This window comes from Siphateles boraxobius, unplaced genomic scaffold (genome assembly GCF_051911475.1).
Source record: "Siphateles boraxobius isolate OS27281-9 unplaced genomic scaffold, OSU_SipBor_1 25, whole genome shotgun sequence".
Lineage (NCBI taxonomy): Eukaryota > Metazoa > Chordata > Actinopteri > Cypriniformes > Leuciscidae > Siphateles > Siphateles boraxobius.
In genome coordinates, this window is record NW_027508866.1 from 24,270,944 (window position 1) to 24,281,608 (window position 10,665).

At 45.8% G+C, this 10,665-nt stretch overlaps 1 long non-coding RNA gene across 1 annotated transcript; it reads right to left on the reverse strand.

The window, feature by feature from the left end:
• Positions 1–7,794: 7,794 nt before the first annotated feature.
• LOC143749570 (uncharacterized) lies at positions 7,795–9,930 on the reverse strand. The gene is made up of 6 exons (XR_013207031.1): positions 9,697–9,930; positions 9,361–9,406; positions 9,172–9,264; positions 8,884–8,994; positions 7,916–8,195; positions 7,795–7,824 (listed from the first exon to the last, which is right to left on the reverse strand). It is a non-coding gene; the product is annotated as an uncharacterized LOC143749570 (long non-coding RNA).
• Positions 9,931–10,665: the final 735 nt, after the last annotated feature.

Consider the following 10,665-nt stretch of genomic DNA (forward strand, 5'->3'; position numbering starts at 1 on the left):
AGGAGTCTACACTGATACTTCGAACCCTCACACACAACATACAAGATGGCCTGTGATGTGAAGAGTAGAGATCTGAAGCACATGTCATTAAGGTCAGATGCTGCAGACCAACTTGGGCCAAGATGGTCATGACCCACCACATAATACCATGAAGGACGAGTTTACAACAACTGGATGACCGGGTCCTCGAACACACCAAGCTGCCTGCTGGCGTCCAAGGGGGGCTGAGGAGTGTAAGGCTATACAGGGACCAGGAATTGAGAAGTTTGCTCTTTTTTTGAAAATGTGAATACCGCTGACCCCGGTTTTACGGGAGCAAACAGTGAAACAGACACACACATAATTAAAAAGCTCCAGCCGGCCTTCCAGCCGACTGGAGGGATTGGATCGGTGGCCACTCCAAGAACAACCTCTCCATCCCTGGGGGGCCTATTCAGGTTCAACGTATCCGCTGTCGCTTACCACCTGGCTTGGTAGCGCCTGGGACGGGCAGGACGGCCCTTTTGTGGCCGGCTCCACATCGGGACCTGGGTGTAGGCTGCTGCGATGGTCCGGCAGGATCTGAGGCGGCTGCAGGTGGGCGCCCTCGGCGACGGGGCTCCTCATGCACTTCAGGAAAGAAAGGCACCGAGAAACCACTCATCCAACCGAGACAGCTCGGGACACGGTGGAGGGTTCCACAAGAGCCCTACCGCCTCGGCGGCCGTTTTCGGCATAGCTGACATCTCTGGATCTGGCTCGGCAACGCTGGTCTCCCAGAGGGAGGCAGCGCAGCCGAGTCGTCATCTCCAGAGTTCAGCTCCCCGTCAGATGCTGCTATAGACAAACCATCCCCTGGAGGGGCCCCAAATGAAAAAGCTGTTCAGTCCACTACAGAGCAACCAGTGGGTTCATTGGGGAGCTCCACCGGTTGCGGTGCGTAAGTGGAGTGAGGGATCCATGAGGCTTTGCCTGGCGGATCACCCCTCACTTTTTTTTTTTTTGGCATTTGAAGAGTGAAGAATACTCTTTGCTGTCTAGTTGAAGCAAATATATGGTTTCTAAAATCCTGTGCATAGCGCTTCATCTTTTGTATCATGAGAATTTGATCGTGAGATTTCAACAACAAGAAAACAGAGCTCCCCTATAACTAGAATCAAATTTATATCTTGTTCGTTGATGAAACTGTAATGCGATGTGCTTATTACCTCAGATGTGGCTGTTCCGGAGACAGACAAAATATATAATTTGGTCAAAAACATTGTAACTCAATTAGAGCTTGATTTTCATAAAATGTTAACATTATAATGACACGTGCAAGTGTCTGACCATAGCTATATAAAGCCACAAAACGTCTTTGGTTACGTATGTAACCCTCGTTCCCTTTCGTTGTCACTCCGAGTTATGTCGGATGACGACGAATGGGGTTACCAGTCTAATCACGCCACCTTCTCAGCTGTCTTCCAGTGCCCTGCGTAAATCGAGATCCCGTCGTAGACTGGACAAAGGACTCCATTTATCACAGGAATACCAAGGTACACTGGGAAGCATATCCCAAGCTAGGGGAAGTATGCAATTAATGCCAACCCAGAGGGGGGGGGGGGGGGGGGACTTAGATAATACACATATGACCCGAAGGAAACATATGGAGAACACTGGGGTATCCAGCCGCAGGTGGAATATTTCAACCCCAGGGGTGGCAAGGTGGCTTGCCAAGGGAAAGACACATGCTCAGAGAGGCTTACAGTGGAAATACACATGTGGGGGTCGCTCAGGGGAGGGACCATGCACACGGGAGGCACCTAGCCGACGCGCAGGCAATAGACACTGGCGCCAACGTCAGGAGTGCTGGAGGAACTCAGAGCTTTCGGGAAAGCTCACATTAGGAGAATATCGCACGTATCCAGTCCGTGAAGTGGAATGGCGAGCAAGTGAAGACACCTGAGCGGGTCAAGTACTAGCTGGTTGAAGCGAGTACATGAGAGGACACTGGCTCCACTCGGAGATTGTAGAATCTGGCGAATGTGTTAGGTGTCGCCCAGCCTGCAGCTCTGCAGATGTCTGTTAGCGAGGTGCCATGCGCTAGAGCCCAAGAGGACGCCACACTCCGGGTGGAGTGGGCAGTCACACCAAGGGGGCACGGTCGACTTTGCTGCTGGTATGCCAAAGCAATGGCGTCCACTATCCAGTGAGACAATCTTTGCTTGGAGAGAGCCTTTCCCTTCAGCTTCCCACCATAACAGACAAAGAGCTGGTCTGAGGTCCTGAAACACTGGGTCCTGTCGACATAGGCGCGGAGAGCGCGTACTGGACAGAGCAGTGCCAAGGCTGGGTCTGCCTCCTCTGGGGGCAGCGCTTGCAGGTTCACCACCTGGTCCCGGAAGGGAGTGGTAGGAACCTTGGGCACATATCCAGGCCGGGGTCTCAGGATCACGTGAGAGTAAGCCGGCCCGAATTCCAGGCACGCTTCGTCAACGGAGAATGCGTGCAGGTCCCCTACCCTCTTGATGGAGGCCAGTGCAACCAGGAGCGCTGTCTTCATAGACAGGAATTTAAGCTAGACTGATTGCAGGGGCTCAAATGGAGCACTCTTCAGGGCAGTTAGAACCACTGAGAGGTCCCAAGAGGGAACGAGAGGACCCTCCTCTCGAGGCGGATTTAGTCTCCTCGCTCTTCTCAGGAACTTGATGACCAGGTCGTGCTTCCCCACCGACTTACCTTCGATGAGGTCATGGTGTGCGGCAATAGCGGCAACATAGACCTTCAGGGTGGAGGGAGACAGCCTTCGCTCCAGCCCCTGTTGAAGGAAGGAAAGTACAACGCTGATCGAGCATCTCCGGGGGTCTTCTCGGTGAGAAGAGCACCAGTCGACGAAGAGGTTCCATTTCAACGCATAGACGTGTCTCGTGGACGACGCCCTAGCGGAAGTGATGGTAGCCACCACCGCTGGTTGTAGGGTACTCAAACCTGCCTCATCCCGTCAAGGAGCCACACGTGGAGGTTCCAGAGATCGGGACGAGGGTGCCATAGGGTGCCCCGTCCCTGAGAAAGAAGATTCTTCCTCAGAGGGATCGGCCAGGGAGGTGCTGTCGCGAGGAGTACTAGTTCGGGGAACCAGGTCCGGTTGTGCCAGTAAGGGGCAACCAGGATGACCTGCTCCTCGTCCTCCCTGGCCTTGCGCAAGGTCTGCGCAAGAAGGCTCACTGGGGGAAACGCATACTTGCGGCCCTGCGGCCAGCTGTGCGCCAGAGCATCCTTGCCGAGCGTGCCCTCGGTCATGGAATAAAACTGGGCGCAATGGGTCGAGTCGTGGGAGGCAAACAGATCTATATGTGCGTCCCCGAACTGGTCCCAAATCAGCTGAACAGACTGGGGATGGAGTCGCCATTCTCCAGGGAGTGGCTGAAGCTGTGAGAGCTCGTCGGCTGCACAGTTCAGTGCTCCAGGAATGAAAATGGCTCGAAGCGACCTCAGATGCTTCTGACTCCATAGGAGGACGTGGCGAGCGAGTTGTGACATACGGCGGGAGCGTAGACCACCTTAATGGTTGATGTACGCTACAGTGGCGGTATTGTCTGAACGGACTAGTACGTGTTGACCCCTGAGCAACGCCCGGAAGCGGTGCAGTGCAAGGCGTACTGCCAACAACTCGAGGCAATTGACATGCCATAGCCGCTGGGGTCCTGTCCAGGAGCCCGCAGCAGCATGTCCACTGCACATGGCGCCCCAGACCATGGTGGAGGCATCTGTTGAGATAACAACATGCCGGGAAGCTCGTTCCAGGGGGACACCCGCCCTGAGAAAACTGAGGTTCGACCACGGGGTGAAGAACTGACGGCAGGTCGGAGTAACTGGTACTCGGAGCGTGCCGTGTTGCCATGCCCACCTCGGGACTCGGTCGCGAAGCCAAAGCTGAAGCGGTCTCATATGAAGCAATCCGAGCGGCGTGACCGCGGCTGCAGATGCCATATGCCCCAGGAGCCTCTGAAAGAGTTTCAGTGGAACCGCACTCCTTCCCTCGAATTGTCTCAGGCAAGTCAGCAGTGACTGCGCGCGCTCGCTCGTAAGCTGCGCGGACATGGCGACCGAGTCGATGTCCATACCGAGAAAAGAGATCCTCTGCAAGGGGCAAAGTTTGCTCTTCTCCCAGTTGACCCGAAGGCCCAGACGAGCTAGGTGCCGAAGCAATAGGTCCCTGTGTTCGCAAACCTGATCTCGAGAGTGAGCTAGGATCAGCCAGTCGTCGATATAACTCAGGATGCAAACCCCGTGTTCCCGAAGGGGAACAAGGGCAGCCTCGACGACCTTCGTGAAGATGCGAGGAGACAGGGCTAGCCCGAAAGGGAGAACTGCGTACTGGTATGCCTGCCCCTCGAAAGCAAACCGAAGGAACGGTCTGTGTCGAGGAAGAATGGAGACATGAAAGTAGGCGTCCTTCAGGTCGATCGCTGCAAACCAATCCTGGTGCCGTATGCATTCGAAAACGCGTTTGGCGGTGAGCATCTTGAACGGCATCCTGTGAAGGGAGCGGTTCAGCACGCGCAAGTCCAGGATTGGCCGTAACCCACCGGTTTTCTTGGGGACAATGAAGTAGGGGCTGTAGAAGCCGGACCTCATCTCGGCTGGAGGGACAGTCTCGAATGCACCCTTCACCAGCAGGATGGCAATCTCTGCTCTCATGATGGGGGCATTGCCACCGACCAAAGTGGAGCGGACTCCCCTGAAGCGGGGAGGAGACCGTGCGAACTGAATCGCATAGCCGAACCTGACGGTCCGCGCGGTCCAGCGGGACAGACGGGGAAGCTCTAGCCAGGCTCCCAGGAACTGAACCAGCGGGATCATGCAAACCACAGGCGTCCCCCCGGAGAGGCAGCGAAGCGGAGTAACTGGCCCAGACGTGGACGGCATAGCGGCCCGTTGTGGGGGCACAGTTAGCAACCGCGCCCTGGCAGAGGGGGCCAGGGGAGGACCAGGCTGGTTGTCCCGCGGGGGCCTGCTCTGCCAGGGGTCTGGCGACAGAGGGGGACAGGGGCGAAGCGGTCCGTGGAATGCACGCCGTGTCAATCGCCTCTGGGACAGAGGGGGGCGAGGAGAGCACGGCTTGTGGGCGGCGCCTGCCCGGCCGGCTGGGTGGAGGCAGCAGTGGGCCGGCGGGGCAGAATGTGTTTGATGGCCTCGGTCTGTTTCTGGGCGGTTGAAAACTGTTGGGCAAAATCTTCAACCGCACCGCCGAAGAGGCCGGCCTGGGACAAGGGGGCGTTAAGCAGACGGGTCCGCTCCGCGTCCCGCATGACGGCCAGGTTCAGCCACAGATGTCTCTCCTGGACCACAGCTCTGGACATCACCAAACCTAGGGAGCGCGCGGTAACCTTCGTTGGAAGGAATTTCTTTCAGGCAAGTCAGGTTCACAATCGCCTTATTAGGTTTTTATATTCATCGTAACAATTTAAAGTTTAGAAAAAAAATAAACAGTTACCCCATGTGTCATTATGAGATTTGGTATGTTTTAATGTGCTTATAATTGTACAATGTAGTAAATAACATTCTTTTTTAACATGTACATTTGTTTGTAGATTTGATTGGTGAGATTGAAAAACACCTCTTTGAGCATAGAGGACACCAGAGAGGGAAGAGCCCCATCTACTCCCTAAGTAATCTGGAGAAGGGATTTTTTAGGTTAGTAATACGTTAAATTGTAGTAACATGTCAGTTGTCATTTTTGCAATCAACTAAATATTACTTTGTATTCTTTCTTTCAGGACTGCTGGAGAAGTGTTTTCTGTTAGTCTCGCTCAGGGTGGGCCTGCCCCCCGTTTCTTGAGGCCGTGGTGCTTTGCTTATCTCTCATCTGGAGACTTGGATGAATCAATTCTCACTATAGATGATGTGGATGATGCTGAACTTTATAATTTGATTCAAAAGGTAGTAATTTTTTTCTCCAAATAAAATCTGATTTCATAAAAGCTATTTCTACGCAATTACACCTTTTGTCACAGTTTACGTGTTTTTGTTTTCAGGTGGAGGAAGAAGAAACTGACCTCTGCATGGAATGATCAAATAATTAACTGTGGTTTTACTGGGGCCATTAAACCTGAGAACAAAGAGGCCATAATAAGGTCAGAAAAAACTTCTTTACATTTGAAACCTTGCAAACAGTTTTAATTTTGCTGCCTACCAGATATACTGATTAGCCACAACACTGTCTATATTATGCAAGAATTTCCTGGTTCTTTTTTCAGATCAATTGTGCTGCATGCAACTCTACGTTTGGTCCCTTTGTTGAAGCATATCCGAAAAGGTCTTGAAGTCTACAATTTTGTGGACATCCTGGAAAACCATTCAGGACTTTGCCACCAGTTCTTTGTCCCTGATGTGGTGGATGATGATGATGATGATGATAAGGTATCAATAACTGGGAAGAAAAAAATATGCCAATATCATGTTTTTCGTTTTAGAAATGGTTTCATTTTAGGAATATTATATATAGGAAAATTATTATTTGCCAAGATAAAAAATAATTGTCAAACACTTGTTCCTTACAAAAAATAATAGTAGAAAATGGATTGCTCTTAATACCTCAGTAATGGTTTCCTGTAGCTTATTGGTTAGATAACAGTGCTAGCATAGCCCAAGGGCTTGGGTTCGATCTCAGGGATTGCTCATACTTAAAACAAATGTTATTATAGTAATAAAGTAGCTTTGGATAAAACCCAAATGCATATTTGTATATGTACCTGAAAATGGATGGTTGTGTTTTTTTCCACAGGCTGATGCAGACTTCATCATGCAGAACATTCTTCCGAAAATGTCGGAGAAGGGATCAGTACGAGAGACTTATGAAACGGCTATAATCAACTTTCTGCAAGACTTTCTCCAAGAAATTGAAAGCTGTGGTATGTATGAACTGACAGTTGATTTAGTAAAAATATTGTTAAAAAAACTGCAGATTACACAAATTAATGTTAAAATGTAATTGATCTAATTCAGACAATAACAACCCTAGAGATAACAAGTTATTTTGCTTGTAGAGGATAATAACCCTGACGGAGACATCCTGCCCTTAACTGTCCCCCGTGTAATGCAATGGCTCACTGGCCAGGGACACAAACCTCTTCTAATGTCAGAACTTAAAGAATTCAAAATTTCTCTTAATTTTGACCATGAGTGTATGCAGAGGATGCCAGAACATAAAATATGCTTCCCAGTTGTAAGTGCCTGTGCCAGAAAAATTACATTTCCCACGGTACACATGGGTGACTATAGTTCTTTTAAATCAGTCATGTTGCAAGCCATTCAGTTTGACGACGGTTTTAACAGAATTTAAAATGCTACTTAATGTATGGAATTGTACATGTTCAGGAAATAAACCTTTTATACATTGGTAAATGTTCTTATGGTTTTGAAATTTATTGTGTATGTGTAGAGAACACAACATGTTACATATTGTAAAATTTTATATCTTAATGCATGTGTTAAGAGAACACAAGTTGTTATGCAACTGTTTTTCTGCTTTAAATATAGCCAATACAGAAATAAAACAAGCATGCAATGTCAACTTAAGTTTGTTTTTTATTGAATTGGATTTTAGTTTGCTTCTAAATGGATCATTTGGTCACTTAAATGATTGATTTAGTGTCAATTAAGAATGAAGCAGCACAAATTTTAAAACTTCTAAATACTTGTCTCTTCCATAGTTTTGAGAGTGTGAGGTTGGGTTAAAAAAAGTTTGAATTTGGGCCTTAAGTTCTTCAGTTAAGGGGCATTCGACTGGAGGAACTACAATTCCTGTCCACGGCTGGTCAGAGATACCGTCTGTGTCCAGTCAGAGTCGTCGCCTTGTGCAATCTGTTAAAAGTTGGTAATAGTTTATTGACATTGGGGCAATATCTTGCATGAAAACATTACATACTTTAAAAGACACAAATTCTTAAAATACCTCAGATAGGACTGGAGGAGGAGTGACAGGGTTTTGCAGGAGTCCAATTTCCCACAACTGGTCTGGGCTTCGATTACGCTCTGTGCGGAGAGGATGGTTATTCCACCCGCTGGTAAAGGAGTCGAGGCTGGCCTGGAGACGAGGCAGGAACACAAAGTGACAACAAAAGAGGAGAAGGATGTTGGTTGGCTCTAGAAATCCTTCCTCTTCAAGGCTGTGCAAAAGATCATAATAGATGTTTGTAACTGCCATCCATATGTCACGCCAAAGGCACTCAATGCTAAAAATGGAAGAAAAAACAGTGTGCAATGTTTAACAAATCATCATTCTTAGAAACAGAACACTTTAAAATTCATATCAAGCTTATAAACTACTTCAAACGATAAACTACTTTAAACTATTTAAACCTTTAAACTACTTTAAACTTCAAACTAATTTAAACTTCAAACTACTTTAAACTATAAACTACTTTAAACTATAAACTACTTTAAACTATTTAAAACTTTAAACTACTTTAAACTTTAAACTACTTTAAACTTTAAACTACTTTAAACGATAAACTACATTAAACGATAAACTACTTTAAACGATAAACTACTTTAAACGATAAACTACTTTAAACTATTTAAAACTTTAAACTACTTTAAACTTTAAACTGCTTTAAACGATAAACTAATTTAAACGATAAACTACTTTAAACGATAAACTACTTTAAACGATAAACTACTTTACACTATTTAAAACTTTAAACTACTTTAAACTTTAAACTAATTTAAACTTTAAACTACTTTAAACTATACACTACTTTAAACTTCAAACTACTTTAAACTATACACTACTTTAAACTTCAAACTACTTTAAACTTCAAACTACTTTAAACTTCTTTAAACTTTCTGGTCCAAACTTTCACAAGTCAACTTAAAGTTTGTCTCGACAAACTTTTTTTTCTAGTTTATATTGCTACTTACCGCTGGTTATGCACGCTTTTTCCTGAGATGTAGCTTCCCCTGCCACAACCTCGCACAGAAAACATACATCTGCCAATCTCTACATTCTCAACGCCTTGGTCTCCTCGAACTCTAAATGCAAAAAATTAAATATGACAAGGTATTTTAGAAAAGAAACCTAACAGTGTTTAAACAAGCAGGGATTCATTTACATTTATCTTACGCTTTTATCCAAAGTGACGTTCACAAAAGAAGCAATCATTACTGGAGCAAAGCATTCATACACACTCATGATGTAAGTTGTCTTACCTCAATGGAAATCCATGTCTCTCCACCGACTAGAGGAAAAAAACCGAGGCCAGTGGATGCCTTGTTATCAGTTGCAGCTCCAAGGAACATGATCTGAGAGACATAAAGTAAAGTTAGACTTATGCATTCCATCAGGAATTTGATTTGTACAAAATTTCTAGACCAACAATGCATTAAAGAGAAAAATACCTTTCTGGAGTACCCATCAATGGCAACGAATATCACAAGGCCATATCTGATAAAAGATAATCTGTTATTACCAGTTGAAATGCGTATGTAAACTGTAGAGAAACTTGCATAATAAAAGTCATTTTTAAGGATTAAAAATATCAAATGTCAAAAAAATCTTGGGCATTACTTATATTCCTTCGTACATTTTAAAAGAATTTAAATACAAGTAGAAAACACAGAAACTCACAAATAATGACTTTTTACAGAAAGACTCATTACAGATATTTTCACAGAAAGGGTCACATATACTTTTATCAGTAGCATTACATCAATGGCTTGAAACGCATGACATACCTTATCAGCTTATGGTTTGTGTCTACGTGAACAAGATGAAGAGGGCCCTTGACGGAATAAGTCCTTCTGACTACACATCTCAATTGTGTAATTCTTGCTAGTATTCCAGCAGAGTCCACTCGATGCATGGAATCCCAAACTCTTGTCCATGGCACACGATGATCCAAGGCTTGTAAGTGTCCCTTCACCATTCTATGGCCTAGGTGTGGACTTTTAGCTTTGATTGATTTCACTAGGTTGTCAAGTTCTTCATCTGTGATTTTACTGTAGGTGTCCTTTAGAGAAATGCCTACTCAGTGAGGCGACGTTTGATTGTCCTTGTTGACAAACCAAGAAGCTCGGCAATACATGTAACAGATAGCTGCATATTAACTAGGTACTGAAGATGTTCTCTGGAGATGATAAACTTTGGGGGCCCATTAACTCCAAATTCCACTTCAAGGGCAGTAATAGGTTCATTGTTATTGTCAATATGCCTATCCACTGTGTTTTTCAAGGTTGACAGTTCGCCAAGGAGTTCCTCTGGGACTGAAATTTGATCATAGACTGATGAAATGAAGAGAAGCTCATGACCGCATAAAAACTGCAAATAATCTAAATCTAGGGGTAGGCGACTCATTGTAACCTGCAGTTTGGATAGCAGCCTTTCCATGATCATCCTTCCAAACTGGTGACTTGTGGCATCATTAGGTCCATGGACCTAAAGATAAGAATTTATTTGATTAAATGTATTAAAAATGATTTACAAATTGATATGCCAGTCAGCTAAAGTTAAAACACCCTTAGGAGTTTGGCTGGTGTGTGAGTGTTGAGTTCTGTGCATGCATCTGTGTGTGTTTTGTGCACGATTGTTTCTTATTGGAGTGTTTTCACGATTCTGATCAGTAGGAAATGCTGCTCTATGTAAAAGCAGTTCGATTTTGAGTCATTTTTAACGTGCATTTGAAAAAGCAACACCAGTCGAACATC